General features: G+C 41.8%; 1 protein-coding gene and 1 non-coding gene across 4 annotated transcripts in view; both read right to left on the reverse strand.

Annotated features, from left to right (window-relative positions):
* The window catches only part of LOC143134504 (CUGBP Elav-like family member 5), a 108067-nt gene that overhangs the window by 57745 nt on the left and 24351 nt on the right, over window positions 1-25971 (reverse strand). The window lies entirely within an intron of this gene.
* LOC143135768 (U8 small nucleolar RNA) lies at window positions 24990-25122 on the reverse strand. Its single transcript, XR_012989199.1, has one exon. It is a non-coding gene; the product is annotated as a U8 small nucleolar RNA (small nucleolar RNA).

Genomic DNA, 25971 nt, shown 5'->3' on the forward strand with positions numbered 1-25971 from the left:
CACGAAGCATGTTTCATTTAAGACAGTACACAAGTTATTTTTATTGTAGTAATATTGAATGATTTCATTAATAAAGGTTGAAAAATTGTACGCACAGTGCGTACAGGATTACGGCTGGTGGTGCCACTGTACAGACACACACACATAAACACACATGTACACACACACTAATTCACAGTGTATCGATACTAGAAAGGTATCACAATGCCTTCACGCAAAAAACGATATGATTTCCGACATTTTTTGGAATCGATACTTTATTAAAATAATAACGTTCTGTGTCTGTGTGGACAGCTCCCACTCTCCATGCTCCTTGCACGCATCTAGGCAAGTGGGCGTGTCAAGCAGGCAGCTCTAAGTGAGTGAGTGCGCAGCTAACGTGGCTTATGGATAAAACGAAAGGTGAAGTGAAATCTGGAACTATTTCGGATACATCGCGGATAGTGAAGGCCCGTTTGTAAAATATGTTTCAAAGTCATTCAAAAGCAGTTACTGTAGGCTACACATAGAACTTGGCTAAGCACCTCGCAGACATAGGCTATCGCAATATTTAAAGACAGGTTAAAGGAAAATTCCGGTATTTAGCACTTTGAGTCCCTTTTCTGGTTTGTTTCGAAATTTTGACGATTGGTCCTGTCTCGACTTTTCTGACTCGTTTTGAATCGCCTTTGACTTCTCAGAGTGGCTGCAAACAGGCATACTGTAGGCTACTCAAACATGTCCTAAAACAACCCTTAACGTTCGTTTTCAAAACTGTGCAACTCACCGTGGTGTTCGTTGATTATTAAAAGCAAATATATCGGCGCAATGTATGATTTCCTGCCGTCTTATTTGCTATTGTGGAACTATTCACAACCGCTCAATATTTGAACCTGAAGCATAGACGATGGTGCAGTAATATCAAAGTGCAATGAGTCTTCCAACAGAAATCAATGGGATTTTACAAAATGCCAAATAAAACACGACAGAAACTGTATTAGGACATGTTTGAGTACAGTATGCCTGCTGGCAGCCACTCTGACTAGTCAAAGGCGATTCAAAACGAGTCGGAAAGGTCAAGACAGGACCAATCGTCAAAATGTCGGTGTCCACCACTCTAGTTCATCCAAAACAAACCAGAAAAGGGACTTAAAGTGCTAAATACCGGAATTTTCCTTTAACGAATAGACTATAGAAAACACCACTACATGATTAGTGCCAAGTTCATCTCTTCCGTTTTAGTCTAGCCTAACTGAAACGAGTATGGTTTTCTGGGATAAAGTGAACCTTCCTTCATCAGTGAATTTTGACGAGACATAACGACAGATCATTATGCTAACGTGATGAAAACGCTAGTATAACATTACCATAACTTGCAAACTATCTATTTAATATTTGGTCAGTAGCCTACTACTGGTAATGTTTGTCATGGCATGTAGACTGCAATTTGTTCAATAATTATTGCCCAGATGTAGGATAGTCTACCCGAAATGCGCTAATTAAAGCCCACAGCATATAATACCACCGAAGCGTGTCCTAATAATAATAACGGTTTATTGTTACGTGGTTGCAAATAATGTTATCAAAGAAATAGACGTAATGTAGCCTACACAGATATATTATACATATATATATACAGCTAATGGTGTATATGATACCTGGTTGGAACGTTGTACTTGTACACTGGGAGCAAAGAAGACTATCGTCCGCTTTTCCCCTTTGCAACTGTCAAAGAAATCCCATAAACACGGGAAGGCCATGATACTGACTATAAAAAATAATAATTATGTAGGAAGTTTAGAACCCAGAATTGACCTGCACACTACAAAAGTGCACCAAATTCAACACAAATGACTCAATAGGCTACACTTTGGTATTGTGACAACACTACTACATTGTGCTTACATCTGGTTAGCATCATAAGCACGCTGCGCTTATTTGTTAAAAACTGTTGCATTCAAGTTAATTCTGCAAACCTACCACCACAAATAGAATTAAATTCTGTGGGAAACACTGCACACACACACACACACACTAAGGGTACGTCTACACGAAACCGCCGGGTTAATTTTCTCTTACCGCTTTCACACCTTTAACAACACCGGTAAAGAAAAACCTTGCCTGCACACACAGAGGTGTAACCAGCTAAATATGCTGTAGTGCTATGCCAGACCAGTCAATGGCGCCGGCCGTGCAGAGGCTTCACGTTTAATTTGCGTGAATCGCGTAGAAGAAAACATTGTTGAAACAGTTTGTTAAGCAGTCGCATGAAATAAAGAGACTACAGACAATTCGGTTTTCAATTCAACTGTTAAATTAATAAAGTTCATTTTCAAGGTATGTGACTGCTATGTGAAATGTCAAATGCTTAGCCTACGCATTGCATTAGGTCTGATCACCACTGGAGAAAACATTGACATGCAGTAAGCTAATGTTTAAGTTAAGCCAATGTGTGCTTCTAACTTAGCCACAAAAGGCTGATAGGCTACACTGTGCACATAAATAATGACAGGGGAAAGAAAAAACATTTTAATATGATAAACAAATGGTTTGGTTTGTTTTCACAAGCAGCGTGTCAGGTCGAATGCCATGGTTTGGTTGAGAGGTGGGGCTATGTCGTCATAAAATTGCCGGCTTCGCACTTACAGGCGTCTACACGGCGAAAGTTAGCTGGCGGTTTCAAAAATTCCCACTTCGGAAGCCGGTTTCAAAAACTATCAGTTACAGTCTCCTAAACTGCCGGTGTCGTGTACACGCAAGGCGTAACCGATAACAAAACCTCACCGGTTTCACAAAAAAACCAGCGTCGTGTAGACGGCCCCTAACTCTCTCACTTTTTGTCTCTTTCCCTCTCTCTCTCTCACACACACACACACAAACACACACACACACAGACACACACACAAACACTAACCCTCTCTCTCTCTCTCTCTCACACACACACACACACACACACACACACACACAAACACTAACCCTCTCTCTCTCTCTCTCTCTCTCTCTCACACACACACACACACACACACACACACAGACACACACACAAACACTAACCCTCTCTCTCTCTCTCTCTCTCTCACACACACACACACACACACACACACACACAAACAAACACACACACACACACACACACACACACACACACACACACATCAGTGCTTGTGACAATGCTTTGTTTTGCATGCTAAATAATGAATGAACAGCCACAAATAAATGCTCCTGAAAACTTGAACCAGTTACCTTCTAAACACGGCCTTTTGACTCATCGCCCATAAATACACACACGCATACACACACACACACACACACACACACACACACGTACACACACACACACAAGAGTTCTTACACAAGAGCCAAATATAGTGATTATTTCTGAATGAGACCATCGGACCAGGATCTGAGTTAAGGCCCTGTGTGAGTTGGGAGTGTAAACAACTTAAGGTGAGAGATCTAACTAACTTCAGAATGTGACAGAATCTGTAGCAGTAAGCTACAGTGGTCAATGCGTAGACACAGACACACAAGCACATAGTCAACATGGGAGCTGTCCACACACACGGTGGTGCTGAAATACAGCTCTTATGGTAAGTATAAGTAAGTATGTATATATACTCTTTTGATCCCGTGAGGGAAATTTGGTCTCTGCATTTATCCCAATCTGTGAATTAGTGAAACACACTCAGCACAAGGTGAGCACACAATGAGGTGAAGCACACTATAAGCGCTGTTCAGTTGGGAACAGTTTGCTATTGATTTTTCCTCAACAAAATGTAATACAGAAATGTCACAAAGACATACTTTCCGATGTTTTGGGATCACTCTCACTGAATCACGAGGTTATGAATGCATGGTGATATTTTTGCAATGTAATCTAACATTACCTCTCTATAGACAATGCATATCTTCGGTCAGATAAGCTCTCCTCTCCCGTGCTGCTGCTGGGGCATTTGGGTTAAATGGCATCGGCATGCAGATCAACATCACGTCTCCTTAAGTCCTCTAATATTTCCTAATTTATGTCATCAACACATCCGTGATTTGTGGAAATGTGTATGCTAAATTTATGCATATTTTTTCACATCTTAATGGACACCACACTGATTTCCCTCGTGTGGTAATATTTTCCTTGTAATTATGTATGGTTTGCAGAAATGGGAACTGCGTTGTATAGATGAGAGGAGCGAAGTGTGCGTTGCGCAGTACAGGCGGCCAAGCAAGCGTTCTTGCAGGTGTAAGCTACGACCGTACCTTACCATCAGGCAACTCAACAACGAGAAACAGTTTCCAAGTTGACCTGACTTTCCAACTCTGCACAGTATCCCATGAGCTGCATGACAGTAGGCTATTTACAATATTTTCTGTAAAGTAGAGTTTGTAAACACATTATCATAAACTTAATGCACGGCTTGCACGCACAACATTTGTTTGAGCAGGAGACAGAATAACAATGAATGGTCGCAGCAACTACAGAAATTGTAGCCAAGGCTACTTGCTGCTTTCTTTTACCATCTATGGTTGCTGGTTAACAGCACATAATAAGCTGATTTAAGCTAATTCACTAACTCAAGACTTTAAGTTTTATGGATATAAAACGTTTTTTGAAAACAACGAAAGGATGGAGGGAATATAGCAAAGCTTGGAGTTATTTCTAGTGCTGCCGCGATTAGTCGACTTAGTCGACCTAATCGACCATGAAAATTAGTCAACGGCAATTTTTTTAGTCGAAGAGTCGTTTTACTATTGACCGCCTATTTATTTTTGGTCTCACACGGCTGTAATGTTATATTAACTCTATGTTTTAAACCCCACTATGCACGCAAGTGTTAACGCCAGCAGCAAAGCTGTGTGCCTGCCTGCATTCAGCGCAATTAATTATTAGGCAGAGCTAAGTGGGGGGAGCTAAGCTAGTAGGTTACGCTAGTCCAGACTCTGACTAATATAGTAGCCTATTGTGGAAATTGAAATAAATGAAGTGAAGTGTCTCACGTTGACAACGCAACGGCGTGTCATTACTGTAATTCATTCATACAAAAAAACGTTAAACCGAACATGCCGCCGACCGTGATATCAACAATGAAGGTGCGCGTCATTTCGCATGGTCAATAAGTCACGACACATATTTTTTTAGCGTTCAAGCCAACTGATAAAGTGAAGTAACCTATGTGGTAAGACGCGCAAAGTGCCTGTAGCCTACTTGTTTTGAACATGCTGATGTTAGGCTCATTTGCAAAGTCCTCAACTCCTGTCGCCTTTCAAAGTCCAGCGTTTCTCAAACTATGGGCCGCGCGGACCAGCACTGGCCTTAACGTGGACATTGCTGGTCCGGAGCCGCGGAGTGAAATTATTCCCGGGGCTTCGTCTGATAATTTGCTGCGCAATTGATCAAGGAACCGCGGACCGACAGAAAAAGAAAACAAACTTTTCTGCAATCGGTATGAATTACTTGCTAATTTGGTGTCATCAAACATAGAGGCATAGGCTACAATTAAATGGTGGTATGAGCGTTCATTCAATGCGCGAGAGAAACTGGAACCACTTGATAACGTTGGTAGCAAATCTCCAATTCAACCTATTGGAAAGCTATTTAATTATGAAACTACATTTAATAGAACAATGTGGATTTATGCAACTTCCATAAAAACAGAGCACAGACTATAATATACTATCTAGAGTATTGTATAGTCAAATTTGAATAACGTGGCCAAAAGCTTGTGGCATAATTAAATATGTAAATATTCTTTCCATTTGCCTACCAGTATATGATGCTTGCATGAGGGAAACATCCCAAAACGATGACACCCATATAATTGCTGTTGTTTTGAGAAGTATTTATCATGCAACCATGCAAAAGCAATGGAACTATTCTAATTATATTTTACATTAGTAAAGCAGTCCTCTGATGTGCATGTTTTCAAACTTTTTGTGAACAATGTTAGCACTTTAAACACTGGCTGCTTTGAAGTGCATGTATAACAATATAGCATAACAATAATAATTGTGATGTGATATAATGATAATTTGATGGGGGGTGGGTTCATGTAGGTGGGCCCTATGACCCCAAAGTATGCCATGACCGGGCCTCAGGTCAAAGAAGTTGTCTATGTCGATGGCAACACTGGCATACAAATAAAGTCTATCAAAGGTCTGACATTACTGTAGATCTGAAGGTAGCATTTTAAATGGGTGTTTTTTTTAATACATAATGTTTTTGAACAGTTTACTTACAGTAATACAGCTTCTAACAAAAGTAGGGTGATATATATTTTACGTTTTCCATTTAGTTGAGTTCAAAATAAAACGTACACAACAAAATAACAAACATTTGATTTAAAAAAAAAAAAAGTCGTTTAGATTAGTCGACTAATCGAAAAATTAGTAGAAAGATTAGTCGTTAGAAAATTAGTCGTTAGTGGCAGCACTAGTTATTTCAGATGGGCTACAACAAGGCAGGCAAAATTGTGGTGCTTGTCAAAACCTTAGAGCATCTGGAATAATGCTTAGGCTGATGTTTAAAGCGCACATGATGTTTAAAGCCATACACAACGATAAATTGGAACAAAACTAAAGGTAACTTTAGCCTTTATAGGGCTGTATAAAGTTGTCCAAATGAATAGGTGCACGGAGGTGTCTGTAGATTGGTGTGCAAAGCATTCATTCCTGCAGGCCTGTGGCCATGCATGCACCCTTAAAATAGCATCTGAATTTGCCCCACTGACTTTAGACCAGCATGTACCTGGTCTGTGGTGGAATTGTTTTCTGAAACTGCAAAATATCAACAGGAATGTTTGCACCGGAACACGCCCCCTCTTTTCGCTGAACCGCAAAATTGGCCGCAATTTAATTCCCTAATTTACAGACATGTACCTGTGGAGGGAAAATTTCAATATGCGCTGACTGCAAAATAGGAAAGACAAATGCGCGAGTATACTCGCGCTTTTGTCTTTCCTATTTTGCAGTCAGTGCATATTGGAATTGGCACACTGGAGTGCAAGATAGAGCCCATTATCTCTCAAATACATATAGCTCTTATGGAGAAAACACATACAAACACATACACATAAAATCTCTCTTTCTCTCTCTTTCTCTTCTGCATTGATAGGACTGAGGTCCTGGCAGGAGTCTGTGTTGTGGAGAATGGATCTAATCCTGTACATCCTGCTCTCCATTAGCACCCCACTGTGAGGAACTTAGAACTGGAGAACAGAGCCTAAGAATGTTAATGACAAACTCTGTCTCTCTCTCACTGTGTGTGTGTGTGTGTGTGTGTGTGCGTGTGTGTGTGTGTGTGTCTGTCTGTCTGTGTGTATGTGTGTATGTATGGGTCTAAACAAAGACAAGAGGGGGGGTCTAGTTGATGGACAATATGGACAATATGCTATAGATAGATAGATAGATTTGCAATTAGTCCTGTCTCAGAGGATAAAGTAAGAGCGAGCCTCTCCACCCTATCAGTGAATAAGGCCACTGGCTTGGACCTTATCCCTTCCAGGTTTCTTAGGGATAGTGCTGAGGTTACATGTAGTATTCTTACCCATGTCATAAATCTGTCGATAAGTCAGGGTGTTTTCCCAAACGAGATGAAGAATGCCAGGGTGGTTCCTCTTTTTAAGAAAAATAGCAGAGCTGATGTTGGGAATTATAGGCCAGTCTCAATTCTTTCAACCATATCAAAGATTATTGAGTCTTTAAAATACTTTAAAAGTGATGTGTAATGGGTCTGAAATTGTGTCTAAATCAAATGTCACATATTTGGGTCTAACATTGGATCAATCACTTAGTGGTGAATCTATTGCAGCAAAAGTTTTTGTAATGGTAGAATATTTTAACTGTAGGATGATTTGTAGCTGTAAAACTGATCCGTACCCGTAGAATAGATTTGTAAGTGTAGGGCATATTTGTGATATTGACAATTACTTGTACAGATCATTTTTACAGTTACAAAACATTTCTACAGTTCCAAAACGTGAAACACGTACACAACTTTTGAGTCTAATATTCTTCCATACCGAATGGCCTAAACATTTCAAATCTTCGAACACACACACACACACACACACACACACACATGACCATGCACATACACACAACCAATGAGCAAGGCACATCCAGGTTATTGCCCCGGTAATAGTGCCAGACTTTTGGCATGTAGCAATGCAATCACTTGTTGCATGCAATGCATGAGTTTCGTTGGGGCAGGTGTGGGGGATCAGGTTTCACCTCAAATTAAAAGTGTGTAATTCTGGCTTTGACTGGAGTGTGTGTGTGTGTGTGTGTGTGTGTGTGTGTGTGTGTGTGTGTGTGTGTTCTTGTGTGTCTGTGTGTGTGTGTCAGAGTTTCCGCTAGAAAAAAATGGTGCCGGTTAAAGTGACCGGCAGAGGTTTCGTTTTCTGGACATTTTGATGATATGCCGGTCAAATATCCTATTATCGCTTCTTAATTAGTCAAATTGATGGAGACAGGCTATGTAGCTTAAAGAATTACATAAACAGGCTGTATAGAATGCAACATGTTCATTAGCCTAACTTAAACATGCCTAACAAGATCTAGCCAGTGTCTTTTCATGGACAACAAGAGTCCACTTCGTTCGTTGTTTTAAAAAGGCTACGTTGTTTGTTGCTGCTACCCACGTTATCTCCAGTGGTGACTGTTTAACTTACACAGATGGACACACACAAGAATGAGCGCTCACACCACTACCCCCTAATGCTATGCCTCTTTATTTGACAACAATAAATTAAGAAATGTTTCCAATTCTGGGAAATGTTTAGTTTCTTTTTCTTTCGGCCGCGGTTCAATGATACCGTTTAATTGTGCCGGAAATTATCTGCGGACCAGCAATCTCCTCGTCGAGGAGGCCCTAACCTTGCAGATCATAGACAGAGAACGCATAGGCCTACTGTATGCTTTGGGTAAAGAACACTTTGCATGTCCAGTGTAGGCTACATGGAGAATGATAGTGTCTTGGAGCGGCCACACCCCACGCAACTCCACTTCCAATGTCACTAATTCCGAAAGATACGCCCGTCACTTATGCTTTTTATCTGGTGGTGGTGGAGTTGACCGGACATCTGAGGCTTCAGACGTTACCAATTTATCATCATCCATCGCGTCTGGCCTCTGAAAAAACATGTTTGAACCGCCTCACTCATTTGTTCATTGTTTAACATGGACGTTTTAAGCGTGCGCTTCCTATTTGAAATGCAGCATAGGCTATGCCTGTTGTTTAATAGCTTACTTTTCAAACGGTAGAGCCTGTTCATTTAAAAACATAGCCAGAGGACGTATAATATAGGCTTACATATTAAGGCTTATTCTCAAATTCAGATTGCATTAGGGGACGGGATTGTTAGCCAATTTCAATCGGACAATTTGACCGGAGAGATTTAATTTTGACTTCTTTTTTTTTTTCGGCCAATGTCTGGTAATTACCGGACAACGGAAACCCTGGTGTGTGTGTGTGTGTGTGTGTGTGTGAGAGAGAGAGAGAGTGTGTGTGTGTGTGTGTGCGTATCGTCAACCTAATGCCAGGCAGTGTACTGTAACCACAAGGGCTGCAAACAAACTCACAAAGGCCTGGGAAAACATTACAGCCTCATTACCATATGAAAAGAAACATGGTGTGTGTGTGTTTGTGTGTGTGTGTGTGTGTGTGTGTGTGTGTGTACTTGTGTTTATAAACACGCCTTTATTATTTATCAATGTGTGCTAGAGAGTGTATATCGAAAGCAGTAGAACTTTCCTCCGATGCGCTGGTCAGATAGGAAATGCTGCCACCTCTAAACACCTTCTACACCCACGACACAGCCCTAAAATCTCCCATACGCATCTCTTTAGAGAGCCCCACAGCCCTGAAACCTTCCATACGCATCTTTTTAGAGAACCCCACAGACCTGAAATCTCCCATACGCATCTCTTGAAGCTGCAGTTGGCAAGATTTTTTTGATCATATTCACTGAAACCGACACTATGCTCCGACAGAACAACATAAATCAGCCGGTTTTAGAAAAAAAAACGCACTGTTATTTGTTTTGCAAAAATCCACAGCTCCCGGTTCTTCTGGTCCAATCAGAGCAGGGCTGTGTGAGATCTGACTGAATCACCGTCTGGTGCAGTCTGGTGTGCATTGACGAGCACAAACTCGATGAGAGGGTGCTCGGTGGTAGTGGGGGAGGGGCATGAGAGTTGTAAACATTCAAAATTTTGGCTAAGTCCCCTGAATCTGTCAGACTTGCCAACTGCAGCTTTAAGAGAACCCCACAGCCCTGTGCGTCTACACGGCACTCTCATATAACCCCCATCTACTCATAGGAGGGAATCCACTGGACCAGGCAGGCTCAATCAAACATCTACTCAGAGGCCAATCAAATGGACATGAAAGCCAGTGACCTGTGGGTGTCACTCAGAGCATGAGAAAGAGAGACAGACAGAGAGACAGAGAGGGGAGGGACAGAGAAAGAGAGAGACAGAGAGAGAGAGGGAGGGAGTATTGAACAGACAGTAATCTGATGAGTGCTCAACTCCAACATGACACCAGATCAGCAATCACAGACACACACATGCACACACGCACACACACACACGCACACGCACACACGTACACACACACACACACACACACACACACACATATACACACAGGCATACACCACAACAAATTGTGGACTCCTGGTTGTCACAGAGGACAATCATGGATGTGATAATTTGCCCTCTCCTTCAATCAGTCACACTTTAATTGCATTAAGCAACCACTTTCAACACACATCCCTGTCACACACACACACACACACACACACACTGTTCTTACTGTTATACATTTTTTCTACACATCCCTTTCTTCTACCTGTTCATCTCTCTCTACCTTTCTCTCTACCTTTCTTTCTCTCTCTCTATCTCTCTCTGTCTCTCTCTTCTTAATTATTTTATCTCTCCACTCCCATTGAGTATTGGACCACAGTGAGAAGTGTTTAAACATACACTTTCAGTATGCTAACAATTCACACACACACACACACACACACACACACACACACACACATATATATATATAAAATACACACACAGCGATTAGCTACAGTACCTACATACATGAAGAGTTCTGCACACACAACAAATACATACACTAAATTTTCCCCAAATGAGTACTCCACACATGAGTCTAAGCTTCCTCTCCTGCAGTCTGTACATCGAAGCAGTGTGTGTGTGTGTGTGTGTGTGTGTGAGAGAGAGAGAGAGAGAGAGAGAGGGCGAGAGAGAGAGAGAGAAAGAGAGAACAGAGTGAGCTCCCCTGCTGTGCATTGGCACACAACCCTTAGTACTGAGCCAACATCATCCGCTTGTGTGTGTGAGATAAGGCCTGTGAGCATGTGTGTGTGTGTGTGTGTGTGTGTACGTGTGTACATGTGTGTGTGTGTGTGTGTGTGTGTGTGTGCCATAATGTATGCATGAGAGTAGGCTGAGAGCATTTGGCCCGTGTGCTGTACTCTCTTTGCTCTTCTACAGCAGGCGTAGTACCAGAGCAGTGGCCATATGGGGCGCTGTGCCAACAGCAGCAGTGGATCAGGAGACACACACACACACACACACACACACACACACACACACACACACACACACACACACACAAACACACACACACACATTTAACCCTAAAGAGAGCTCTGCTTTCTGTTTTGGTGAGAGGGTAAAGAGTGTTCAGTTTGAGTAGCATCTTTAACACCCTGTTACGTCCCCCAGCTCTGGTGTTTGCTCCTATACATGTATTTGGCGACCCTTGTTGGGTGCAGTGTCTCTTCCCCTTTTCTTAATTACAGGTGAGCCACACCTGAGCGAGGCCTACCTGAACAGAGTCGATACACAGACTTCCGTCTAGCCGTCCACCCGGCAGTAGAAAGCGTTCTGCTTTTGTAGTTATTGTTAACCTACCAATTTTTTGATACCCATTCTGTTAAATAAACATACCCCTATTTTTGATACGAACTGATCTGTGTGCGTCTGTGTGCGCCTTTATGTTAGGAGTGGTGTCCGGCTGCCCGTAACCCGCACCCACTGCTACAAACATGCCTGTTCTGGAGTGATTTCGTAATGTAATATTTGTAGTGTTTTTTGGAACAGAGACTGGAGACTTATGAAAAGCACCTCTTAGTCCCCAGAAAACATCAGTATTTTGTGAATTTAGTATGATTATGTTCCTGTGTGTGTGTGTGTGTTAAATATATAATTTTCCCATCTCATTTACACACAGACAACTAACCTGCGGGTTCATGGAAATCACAACCTATTCATCACAATTTTATTACAATTGACAAGCATCTGAAATATATAAGACACAAATTTGTCACATTTTAAGGAACACAGCCATTCAGACACACACACACATACACACACACACGCACACACAGGCTCTATTTCTGTCTTGCTCTCTATCCACTCTCAGTCTTCCTGGCACACAGATTCAAGGTCTCTTTCTCTCTCATCCCCCAAGAACACACACACACACACACACACACACACACATGTGCATGCTTTGAAGCTCTCAAAGACACATTCAAAACTACTCCACCCCTGGCAGCCAGGATGCCTCTGATTGGACGGTTAATGAATAAATAATGAGTTTGGGCCGTATGATAAAGAGGAGATTCTCTGAATTAAGAGACCTCCCTCCAGTGCTAAACCTCACACAATAACATCTCTCCCGTCTCTATGCCCCCATGCCCCCCCCCCTCTCTCTCTTCCTGCCTCCCCCTCTCTCTCTCTCTCTCTTCCCGCCTCCCTCACTCCCTCTCCTCCTCTTTCTCTCTTCCTGCCTCCCTCCATCGCTCGGCACTGGACTTTTCCTCTCTCTGTCCACATAGTTTTTCATTGGTTTGTCTCTGCCTCTTTATTTTGCTATCTCTCTCACAAGCCCTCACACACACACACACATACACACACACACAGAGAGAGAGAGTCTCAAGTATTTCTGTATCATCAGCTTCTGAATGGATTACAATCACTAACTTGTAAAAACCTCTCTCTCTCTCTCTCTCTCTCTCTCGCCCCCTCTCTTCCTGGTGAAACACTCTCATCTGACCGATACTGGAGAAAAATGTATTATTAAATGCAATTAATTTTGCATTAAAAAAATGGCACATGAATAAATCATTAGAGCAGTATACCCCAGCAGAAGTGCAACTGGTCAATTAATTCAGATTAAGCTGTCAGTGTATGTGTTTACGTGTATGTGCATGTGTGTGTGTGTGTGTGTGTGTGTGTGTGCGTGTGTGTGTGTGTGTGTGTGTGTGTGTGTGTCTGTGCGCGCATATGTGAGGGGGCTGGGGGTTTGACTACCAGATGAAACAGGGGAAGGGGGTGATCCTAAACGACTGGAATCCCCTCTTGATGATGGACAGAAGTAGAAAGAGGAGAGGAAGTGGGAGAGTAGGATGTAACAATAGGGACGAATGGGGAATCTGAAGGAACACAAGGCCCAGCACCATGCTGAGGAGATGGACAGGATCCTCTAGGGCACAGTAGCAGAAAGAACAGAGCAGAGAAGATGAAGAACAGAGGACATATGGAAATGGGAGGACAGTTGGTCATTCCATGTGAAATCAACAGATGCCTTCCGCCTGGCCATCTTGGATTTGCTTCATACTTAAATAAATACTTCATACTTGTAAATAACGCCAAGTACTTCATACTTGTAAATGACGCCAATAAGCGCATGTAAATAGTGTTGCTGAAAATGAGTTTCTCAAGGCATTGCTTTTCAGCGAGTACTAGAAGCTTGACAGTTTCAGGAAATATATGGCTCAGCTAGATCACGTAAGGGATAATGTATAGAACGCCGGTCATTATTGGGAAAATAAGTCCCGAAAGGGCGAACCGGACCCCGATGTGCAGCGAAGGGGTCTTGTTCCGCCCCGAAAGGACTTATTTTCCCAATAATGACCGGCGTTCTATACATTATCCCGCGTGTTACACGGCTACTTGCCAAAACGAAACAATAAACTGCCCACGATATGACTATTTAGCCTATAGCCTAGGCTATAGCCTATTTGTTACTGTTCATCGTGGCTTTTGCTGAGAAACAAATAGTTTGCAACAACACACGCTGAACTTGAATCAAACATTCTTTAGTACACAGCTGATCAACCATCTGTTTTTCTTTTTTGAATGAAGTTCCAGTAGTTGCAGAGTGATCTGAAAGACCTGAATAAGAAGCACAAACTCCGTTGCCATTGTCAGCGGTCATTATTTTTTTCAGAGGTCTTCTAGTCGAAAATAATGGCCGCTAGAACTTTGGGAAATCCCATTCAAATCAATGGAGCGTTCTACTTGCATTGTGAAGAGCCGTGTAATAAACACAAGTGTAGTAAGTTTTGAATTGTATAAGAAAATGTGGAGTAACTTTTGCAACAACATCCTCACACTGAGCATCATCACATCCTTTGACTTTTTGCATATCATCGTACAGTTTTAGGCCCCGTCCACACGGAGACGCTTTGTGGGTTAAACGCACCGGTTTTGCTTTGTCCAAACGAATCCTGTAAACGCACTGCCCGAAACCGCACTTTTTTAAAACCTGGTCCCAGGGTGGAAAAATCTGATACCGTAGCCCTTGTGAGTTCGTTTGAATGGCGAAACCGCATACTTGCGTATTGATGATGTCATCGCCACACCTAAGCTGCCCTGAACTTGACAGTTATAGTATTGCCTTACAATACTAGTTTTCATACATGACATACATGACGCAAGCTTTGGTCAATTTCTGTAACAAACAGTGCCACCTATTAGGGCTGTCACTTTTGTGAAAAAATCCTGTTCGATTTTTGAGACATAAGTGTTCATTGAATCAATTGTATAATTGATTTTTCATGTCTAAAGACGTTTCCATTTTCAACGGCAAATATAGGCCAATTCACAAACAACTAACAGGCATTAGGACGAACGTAAATAGGGCGCTTGTAGACACAAGCTAGCAATATTTCTGATGATTTATTGGCGTGAAGTTTCATGCCTGCAGTACTGCTGCAGGCTTCAACGTAGCTGTGTCTGTGTTTACAATTAGACATGTCAAACAAATTTTGCCTATTTAGAACTCGATTGCACAGTTTGCATAGCCTACCGCTTTGTTCTTCTCCATAGTTTGATATACCAAAAATCCGAAGTAGGCCTACTTCCACATCGAACTCCTCAAGTTATTAGGGCCTATCACTCGTCTCTCTCATGTCGGACAAGTTGATCGCGTTGTCCTCCATTTTTTGGCAAAACACGAGCAGCAGAGCAGCTGATTGAAACAGCTGTTTTTGGTGCGTAAAATTGGTGGGAATTTTCTTTTTAGCTTTCGCAATGCTTACTGCACTTCGGAATTCTTTTATATTCTTATATTCTTGTTTGTGAATTTTGTTACATCTATCCTTTTTATTTGTTTAATTCATTTACAATTAATAGTGTACACATTTGGTTAAAATCGATTCCCTATTTTAGTTTTCGAAACTTGTGTTGTTTGGTCCAATCGATTGTGCAATGGATTTTCGAACGTAAAGTGACAGCCCTACCACCTATAGGCCTGGGATATGAAGTAACATGTTGAGTCGTGTTGAGATGGATCCGTTTGGACGCAAATATTCTTGATACGGTTCCAGGGAAGACGGAGGAAAAAAAGATCGGTTTGGTACGTGTGGACTTAGTACTCCCTTACTAACTAGGTTGCATGTCTAAAAAATAATGAATAAATATATATATTTTAAAGGACATTGAGAATGAAAACAAAGAGTCTAGAATGGCCTGCTGTCAAGAACAGTCTGGCCTGAGTTACACGAGGAGGGGTGACTCTGGGTGTGGAGGTGTAAAGGTCAACTCTGATCTGACCCAAATGTTTCAGACGAGGTGTGAAAGGTCAAAAAGAATCGTGTGACCTCATCACTTCAGACACACACACACGCGCACACACACACACACACACACACACCTTGTCATGGGTAGATGAGGCATGAACTCATGTGGTGGTGCTGTATTTGCCAAAGGCATTGGTTACTCCATCAAGGCTACATTTCTCATCTGATCTAAAGGTTAAAATCCCCATTCTCTTCACTGAGATGGACTGCAGCAGGGACTTTGTACACACAGAGGAAAAAGAGACACACTCTCTACTGCCAACACTCATACACACACACACACACACACACACACACACTAACACACACACACACACCATCATAGAGGAGAAGCAGGCCTCAGGGACATCTAAATCTAACCCACAGTGCAAACAGACACACACACACACGTGGGAAGCCTTGTCCTGCACTTGATCTAAGCGTCTTTAAAAGCATTTACACATGGCCCAGCTCTTTATCCATCAACCTCCACCACACACAGCATAACACACACCGTAACACACATACCGTAACACACAATAACACACATACTGTAACACACACAATAACCCAGTGAGAGTGAGAAGTGGAAGTGCCAAGGTGGAGAGATGGAGAGGCAGAGAGATGGAGCAGGTGGTGGTGGCTCAGGCATGGGCAGCGTTAGGAAATGAAATCCCAATTAGGCACGTGTGCCAAACTTCCTCCTGTGACTGCAGGAAATCAATACAGTATCCCACGGCTCATGAAGACATTCTCTCCCCCAGCGCACACACACAAGGAGAGTTAGGCCACCTGTCTCCCCTGAGTGTGACTACTCAAGCAGAAAGGAGAAGAGAGGAGAAACACACACACACACTCCAGTCAAAGCTAGAGCTACACACACACTCCAGTCAAAGCCAGAGCTACACACACACACACACGCACACACACACACACACACACACACACACCATTTATAGAGTGACAAAAATGGCATATAAAGCACAGCAACATGACCAGGACCCAAAGCCAGGGCGACACACACTGTGTACTACATGGCCAAATGCCCATGGGGACCCGGGTTCAAATAGCTATGGCACCATAGACGTGTAGGCTGTGGTAAACAGGTGGGTAATATAGCACAGTAGATGTGTAGGCTGTGGTAAACATGGGTAATAGCTATGGCACCATAGATGTGTAGGCTGTGGTGAACATGGGTAATAGCTATGGCACCATAGATGTGTAGGCTGTGGTAAACATTAGAGACCGACCGATCGATCGGCAGGCCGATTTTTGCTATTTTTTAATCAATCGGCATCTGCCAATTTTCTTATTTGCCCGTGCCGATTTTTAGGGATGGGCAGAACGAGGCTTTGTGAAACAACGAAACGTTCGAAGCAATTGCGCCGGAATGTGTCGAGGTTTCGAAACAATCCGACACCCGTAACTCCATGTTAGCAAAACTAGCCACTAGATGTCACCATCACATTTTGACCGTGAAGCACAACTGCTTCAGACGAAGAATATAAATAGCCAACATGGAACGCACGATTTCGTCCACAGCTACGTGGCTGAGTGGTTAACACACTTGCATTCGGCCGGAGCGTCCGGTGTTCGATTCCCTGCTGGTGCTTAGAAATTTCAGACTATATGCCTTCAATAATAAGAATATTTTTATATCTGCCCAGTTAGATGTTTTGTTATTTCAATTTCATAGTACATTATCCTTTGGAATATGCTGGAGAGGAAAATGCTACAATGGTTTTAAAATGTAGGCTATGCTTATGGCCCAGGGTTTTTTTTGGGAACATGTTGTAGGGAAATAAAGGATACATGCGTTAGACTAAACAGGTACAACATGGGAAAAATAAACAACACATTTTTTGTATGTCAACATACATTTTTATTTAGGAATAACAGTTGTTCTGCCGTCTTGGCATTTAATCTGTTTCTTGTTTTTGAATAAACCTCCCCAGCCTTGGAAAAAATTCTTTCACAAGGCACACTTGTTGCTGGCATGCACAAATATTTTTTGGCCATCACAGTTAGGTTTGGATAAACCACTCTCCTCTCCTGCCAGTATTTCAAAGGGTCAGCTGTTCTTGAAATAAAGGCATCAGTCATATATTTTTTTACTTCTGCTACTATCTAAATATTAACGTCACTAGACTATATCTATCTAAACTATCGCTCACTGTCTGTCTCTAGCCTGTCAACTAATCTATATCACTAACCTATCAATCACAAGAATGCACTATAAATCGCTATATCTCTATATGTCTCTATGTCGCTATATCTCTCAAAATCTCTCTCTTCACAAAAAACCCACAAAGATAGGATGTGTTTGAATGACTTTTAAGCATTCTGGGACTTTGTAATTTAGATCAAACAGGTGTTTACTCGGGTAATTGGCTCGCGCGGTAAGGTCCAAACCAAATTGAAACACCACGAAGCCATGGTCACGTGACATGGGCGTTTTGAACCACACTTCGAAACACTGTTCGAAACACTTGCGTTTCGGAAGCTCGACACTGTTTCGAAACGTCAGCTTCGAGCGTCACATCCCTACCGATTTTAAGTCAGGCACATCTGCGGGCAGCTACTTGGAACACAGCGCGAGGTTTTAAAAGAGACGGTCTATTTAGAACTAAGAAAATCTTTGGTTTCAAGAAGGAGCAAGACTGTCTACAGGTAAGGCATCACATTACATTCCAGTGTAAGTCGTATATTTTCTCTTATGATTTCTCTTATGGTTGTAATCTGTGATGTTGCTTCATTTACCGAAAGTGCGTTGGGAATGCGCCAGCAAGCCCCCTCAATGCTGGACCCCGTTTCTCGAAAGCAAAGATTGTTAAGGCGGAGCAAGATATTTCATCAGGAGCCACTTCCGGGAACCCGGATCGCACGAGGGGGGGTCAAAATCCCCCTTTATGCAGAGCAGAGGCAGCGACTGCTCCATTGAAGTCTATGGGCATAGCTCAGAATTTCACCACAAGGACTTTTACAGGCTTTTCCCAAGTCACGGAAGAAACGTCGACGCAGCGGTATAGTAGCAGATAATCAGGCAAGTCTTATTTAAATAAACTCCTGGTGCACTTACAAACTTTATAATGCCTCGTTATTGGACTAAAGGTCATAGTTGTACTACTGCAGAAGTTTCGCACCATTCAGGGCATTATTAGTGGGGTAATTTACGAGATAAAAGTTGGTTCCATCACGACTGCAGAACGTCATTAGTTTCTGACAGCGCTACTCGACCAGGGCTCGACCAAGGGAAAAAAGGTTCTGGGAGGGTGTTTGGCTCGGGGTCATGGTGCAAAGGACCCTAGGGTGAAATTACTCCGAACCATCGCTTTAACAATCTTTGTCGAAAGCATTGTTGCTAACCAGTTAGCAACTTAGTAGGTTGCCTATGGGAAATTGCATTGCAACCAAGTAAGTTGCTAACTTAGTTAGCAACGACACTGTCGAGAAACACACCCCTGGTGACCAGCGTGATGTTTCGATCTAAACTATAGTAACGGACAATCTAAGTGAAAATTTAACAAAAAGAGGACGCAAATCTAACATGTGAACGCTTTATAACACTGTCATCCCATGTCCATTCGTTTTCAACTGCATCGGAGTTGAAGAAGAAATGAAAGTTGCTTAGCGTTGTGGCTACGAGTGCGTTGGGAATGCGCCGACTATGCAAGCCCTCGCCCTCAACGCTGGTGACTGCTATGTTACGATCTAAACTTAAGTAACGGACAATCTAAGTGAAATGTTAACAAAAAGAGGACGCACAAATAACAAGTGAACGTTTTAAAACATTGTCATCCCGTGTCAATTTGTTTTCGCTATGTATAAATGCTTGATTTGATTGTGAATTTGAGAAGTATCAAACGGATGTTCTCTGGTTCCTATTTCCAGTTTCCTGCACAGCATGCTGGGAGACGGAGTTTTATATTGTTGAAATCTAGGTCTGTGGTAAGGCATGGAAGTTCCACAGTGAAACTGTATAACCTGAACATGTATTTTGCCGTTTTGAAGTAACTATCTGAAGTTGTCACATCATGGAAGTCTTCTTGCACTGAATAATTAATAGACTAACAGACTGCAAGAAGTCATACATAAATTTTTATGTTGATTATATATTGAATATTTAAGACTCAGAGTTGGTATTTATTTATTTTATATTTAATTCATATGTTGATTTTTTAATGTTCAATTTTCAATAAGTCAAATGTTGTGCCTCCTCTTACTAGTATGATTTTTAGCATGCAAATTAAGGATAATACGATAGCATATCAACACTAAAAATCGGCCCAAAAAATCGGCAGGTCACATCGGCCATCGGCTGACTCTGACCGCTTAAAATCGGTATCGGCATCTGCTTTAGAAAAACCCAAATCGGTCAGTCTCTAGTAAACATGGCACCATAGATGTGTAGGCTGTGGTAAACATGGGTAATAGCTATGGCACCATAGATGTGTAGGCTGTGGTAAAGCTGCTACACGTCTATGGTGCCATAGCACTCAGCTGGGAGAAAATGTATGTTATTCACAAAATCTCATGTAAAGTCATTGTATCAGATTACCACTTTATGGCAACCTTAAATTGTAAATCATGGGAGTTGTACTGGAATCGCGGCGCGCTCCCGTCAACTAGATCGTTAAGTGTAAGGTGCTAATCTTAGCGGTTTTAAGTCAGTCGGAGTCAGTCCTTTTCTAGTTTTGCCGTTACGACAATATCGCAAGTCTTTCTAGTCGAGGCTCATGCAAATAGTGACGTGAACTATAAAAACCAATAATGATCTCTCTCTCTCCAACACCAAACATGAAGGGGCAAAGTAGGCGACAGCTGCAGCCTATATGATTATTTGTTATTCTTATAATATTTGTCATTTCTTATACATATTTAGTCGGCTCTTCCACGTGACAGAACAACTCTATCGGTTAGGGATGTCACGCATGAAACAATGCTGCAGAAACACGAAAATACGACTTTGAGTCTATCATTTCAGTTCCTGTTTATCTATTGCATGATGGGTAATAATTTAAAGGAATCTAGTTGCAGTCTTGTAAATAGTGACCCTGCAAGATCCCTAGTCATTGCAAATCATAGTCTGTGACTTAAAACTCTATTACTTGTCTTTAGATGTGAGAGGGTCTGAGACTGTAGTCTTTCAAAAATCGTTTCCAAATCTTTGCAAATCTTTCCAAAGTCTATCAGTGTAAGGAGGGCTTTACAGGGCCAAGAAATAGAAAGGGTGTCATCTTACAAATATTTGTGTTTCTTACTGGATGACAATCTGTCTTTTAATCACCATGTGATAAATTTAGTAAATCATCTTAAGGTAAAGCTAGGATTCTATTTTAGAGACAAAACCTGTTTCAATTTAAACGCAAGAAAAGCACTTGTTGCAGCCACTTTTTATCTGCTTTAGATTATGAGGACATTCTCCACATGCATGTCTCAAAGACTGTGTTACACTCATTGGACTCTGTTTATCATTCTGTTTATCAATAGCTATGGCACCATAGATGTGTAGGTTGTGGTAAACAGGTGGGGTTTGAGGAGTTTTTTGGAAGAGTCCAGACATGTGATGGAGTGGATCTCAGCGGGGAGAATGTTCCCGAAGGTGGGGGCAGCGACACAGAAGGTTGAAGAACCTGTTTTCTGTTGGTCGAGAAATGCTATCAGAGCTCCCCTAGCACTATGCGTCTGTGGTGCTCAACACTGGACATATCAGCTGGGCAGCAGGAGAGATGAGGTTTCCCTGGGGAGGGCTTGACTTGAACTGAGTTACCTTTAATTAAGTTATCCTTCAAACACAGCTGGGCTCTGAGGGAAGAGCTACATTGCTGTAACACTCTTTCAGCTGTAGTTAAGTGCTCCAGAAAGACCGCCGACTGTCCCCGTGGGTCAGTGCATTTGTGCTGCCAAGGGTCAAGCACTTAGGCTGGGCAGTGGGAGAGACAAGGCCTTCCTGTGGAGGAGGAATGATTCACTCCTATTCATCAGGCTCCAGTGAAGTGGCCCCGCAGGTCGACAGTATCATAATAATAATAACAATAATAAATTGGTGTTAAATTCTAAAAAAAACAAATGTATGTTATTAAGGCTCATGTAAAGTCATTGCCTCAGATTACCACTTATAGAAAGGGTGTCATCTTACAAATATTTGGGTTTCTTACTGGATGAAAATCTGCCTTTTAATCACCATGTGATAAATTTAGTAAAGCAGCTTAAGGTACAGCTAGGATTCTATTTTAGAAACAAAACCTGTTTCAATTTAAACGCAAGAAAAGCACTTGTTGCAGCCACTTTTGATCTGCTTTAGATTATGGGGACATTCTCCACATGCATGTCTCAAAGACTGTTACACTCATTGGACTCTGTTTATCATTCTGTACTACGTTTTATAAGAAAGTATAGCTTCATTGGTACATTTTCGAATTATGTGTGTGTCTGTGTGTGTGTGTGTGTGTGTGTGTGTGTGTGTGTGTGTGTGTGTGTGTGTGTGTGTGTGTCTGTGTCTGTGTGTGTGTGTGTGTGTGTTAGAGCCAAAAGGATAAAGCAGTCAGATGTCCTATTCAGCTAAATCATAAGACATCACACCACCGGCCAGGTTGCCGTGGCGACACCGGCAAGCCTGTTATCAGCACGGCAGGATAAGAGAGAATGGAAAACCAACACACACACTCTCTCAGGCACATAGCCACACACACACACATGCACAACACACACAGACACTCTCTCACACACATACACAAAAGAATGAATGAAATGAGAAAAGCAATAAAGAGCTCTTCACATATGAACATATAGTTGGTTGTGTGTGTGTGCATGTGTGTGTGTGTGTGTGTGTTACAATCTGCCTCAGACTGAATCTGTGTGTAGGCTCTTATTTTCTCCAAGTGAACTTGTATGTGTAGATATGTGTTTTATGGCTGTGGATCAACTATGGGTGGGACAATCAAATGTGTGTGCGTGCATGCGTGCGTGCGTGTGTGTGTGTGTGTGTCTGATTTGGCACTGGGCCTTCTCTCTGTCCTATATGAATTATTCAGTCCCAGTCCCTCATGCCTGCTAAAGGTTAAACCCATTAAGACCTAATACTCCACAATCAGCAGGTGTACACAGACACACACACACAGAGAGAGAGAGAGAGGGAGGGAGAAAGAGAGTGAGAGAGAGAGAGCAAAGCATACACACACAAACACACACACCTCACACACACACACACACAGAGAGAGAGAGAGAGAGAGAGAGAGAGAGAGAGAGCAAAGCATTCACACACACACACACACACACACCACACACACACACACACACTCACAAACAGGAATGCACGCATGCTCACACACACACGCGCACGCGCACACACACACGTCTCTCGCTATTTCTCTCACTTTCTCAGTCTCTACACAATAAAACCACAAGGGTAAAACTTAGAATCCATAAACTCCTTCAGAGTAAAGGTAACTTGTACAAAACTGCCAACAGTGTAAGAGAGGCTTATGAGATCCTTTGAACAAGCAGCTGAGGACTCACCTGCAGAGGAAGTGATGGAGACACCCACCCATAAACATAGATGCGTTCAGTCAACAGGTAGCATGCACTGCACGTAAGAACAGCAGCCCTGATCCCTCCCCCATCAGTTTCAAACTCAGGAGCTATCACCAGAACAAACCGATTGAATAGAGATGTAGGGTGGCCAGACTCAATTGGTGGCCACAATCTCAAAGCCTCAACAGCACAACACAATGTCGTCTGTCTGTGCTAAACAAGTCTACTTTTGTGTGCTAAAACATTCTCAATTACAGTTTTTTTCTGAATGCTTAAACACAACCGTGATTCTTATAGCACAACTTCTAAAACTATTAATACTTTTAATAAAAACACTCACTGAGTTCGCAAAACTAAAAGCACAAACACTGCTTTGCACTCAGTTTGCAATTTTGTAACACACACTTTGCACAAGTGTAGGCACAATTCATTGCATAGCACTCTTTTTGCGGAACTATAAACACAACTCACTGCTTTACACTCAATTTCCTAATGATCAACACACTCCTAGCAAATCTATACACATGTATGGCTATTATTTACACTATTTTGCCAACTCTCTGGCACACTTTCTCATGTAAAAACTGTTTTAGATAATTAGTTCACTTTGCAATCAACCTAAGCACTATAAATAAGCCACAGGTAATGTACAATGGGTACAATGGAGGGAGCAGGAAGAGTGAGAAGAGTAAAAATTAGAGGAGGCCGAAGAATAGGACGTGGAGGTGAAGAAGTAGGAGGAAGAAGAGGAGGAAGAGGACATGGAGGGGAAGAAGTGAGAGGGAGAGGATGACAAGGACAAGGAGGTGAAGTTAGAGGAAGAGGACAAGGAGGAGCAAGAGGAGGACAAGGAGGGGGAAGAGGAAGGGTAAGAAAAGAAAGAAATAGCCCTTTTACAGGCAACAAAATCAGTCTATTGTACATGTGGAGATTTTGTCGTGTCAGGCCTGGATACGGCATTCCAGAATATATTTTCCCCGGTGCCTTGGACTAGGACATTGCATGTGATGTAGACAAAATTATGAGAGAGACAACCCGATGTAGACTGATTTGTTTTGTCTCAGTGAAATTGCTATTTTGTGTTTTGACTTGGAAAACACACTTGAGTTTGTTTTGTTGTGTGTAAATACAAACCAATACTTGAAGTTTGGATCCCTGTATGTTTAGAGAACTATGACAAAAGTATGACCCCAAACTGACATAGCCTACCTTGTGCATAGAGAAAGCAAAAGCCAGATGTGTTTTTTATTCATACCATCAGTGTGTAGTTGGCACATTGTGTGCTTATTATTGTGATGGCTTGTGTTTACTGTTTGATACAAAAACACAATTTTTACGAAGGTGTGAAGAGTTAAGCAAGGTGTGTTAGCTTTTGCAAGAGAACTACAATGTTTTGCTGATTGGGTGAAAGGTTTTCCTATTTGTGTGTAGAGTTTTGCAAAAAAAGCCATAGTTACAAAAAATGTGCTTAAGCAATCAGAAAAAACTGTAACAACATGACTCCAAGAATGCATAAATGCCAACTAAAATGATCTCTCAAAACAAGACCAGAAAATGCAAGAGAGTGCAAATAGAAAAAACAAAATAAACAAAATTATTTCACAAGGGCAATAACTCAGAACGGCTTCCAGAAGGTGTTGCAGACCTTCTAGAAGAGAAGAGATTAATCAGCATCTCATCCATCTCAATTCATCATGTTCTGAAGCTCCTCTAGAGAGCAACAGGTAAGGATGTACCTCACTGATGTGAAGAGGACAGGAGAGAGAAATCACTACAGTTCTGGGACAAAGACTGCTCAGTCATGGTGGGAGATTTTCCCTTTAAATCTATATCTCTTTCCCTTTAATATCTCTTCCCCTTTAAACCTATATCTCTTTGCCTTTAAATCTATATATCTTTCCCTTTAATATCTCTTTCCCTTTAAATTTATATCTCTTTACCTTTAAACCTATATCTCTTTCCCTTTATCTCTTTCCCTTTAATATATATTTCCATTTAAACCTATATCTCTTTCCCTTTAAATCTATATATATTTCCCTTGAAACATCTTTCCCTTGAAACCTGTATCTTTTTCCCTTTAAACCTATATCTCTTTCCCTTTAAACCTATATCTCTCACTTGAAACCTGTATCTCTTTCTCTTTAAGCCTATATTTCTTTCTCTTTCATATTACATAACTACAATACAGTGTGGCATAATGATGGATATTAGTTTTGATATGTGGCTGTCGTACAAAATCTCAAATCCCCCGGCTAGGCCCCCCTCCTCCTTTCCCCTTCTCAATTTCTGTATGTGAGACCTGCTCAGCAGCAAGCACAGACACCAGCAAACTATATAGGGTGCCCACTCCCCACATGGTGACAAATGATTGACTTGACATGCAAATGAGCGATACAAAAATGGTTAGCGCAAATGAAAGCTAAAACATAGTCAGATTTTTGCTGTGACAATGCTGTGCATGTGTTCTGAAGCTCAGTTCACAGATATACATTTCTCTTCTACACCCTCTTCAGAAGTTCAGTCTCAATGCACATAGCTCATTATTCTTTCATGATGTGTGGAACAAGTGCCATTGTAAATGCTGATGTGACATTCA

Source organism: Alosa pseudoharengus, unplaced genomic scaffold (assembly GCF_046254945.1).
Source record: "Alosa pseudoharengus isolate Yale_2024_CS ecotype anadromous, Long Island Sound unplaced genomic scaffold, YU_APseudo_1.1 YU_APseudo_1.1_scf_2, whole genome shotgun sequence".
Classification (NCBI taxonomy): domain Eukaryota; kingdom Metazoa; phylum Chordata; class Actinopteri; order Clupeiformes; family Clupeidae; genus Alosa; species Alosa pseudoharengus.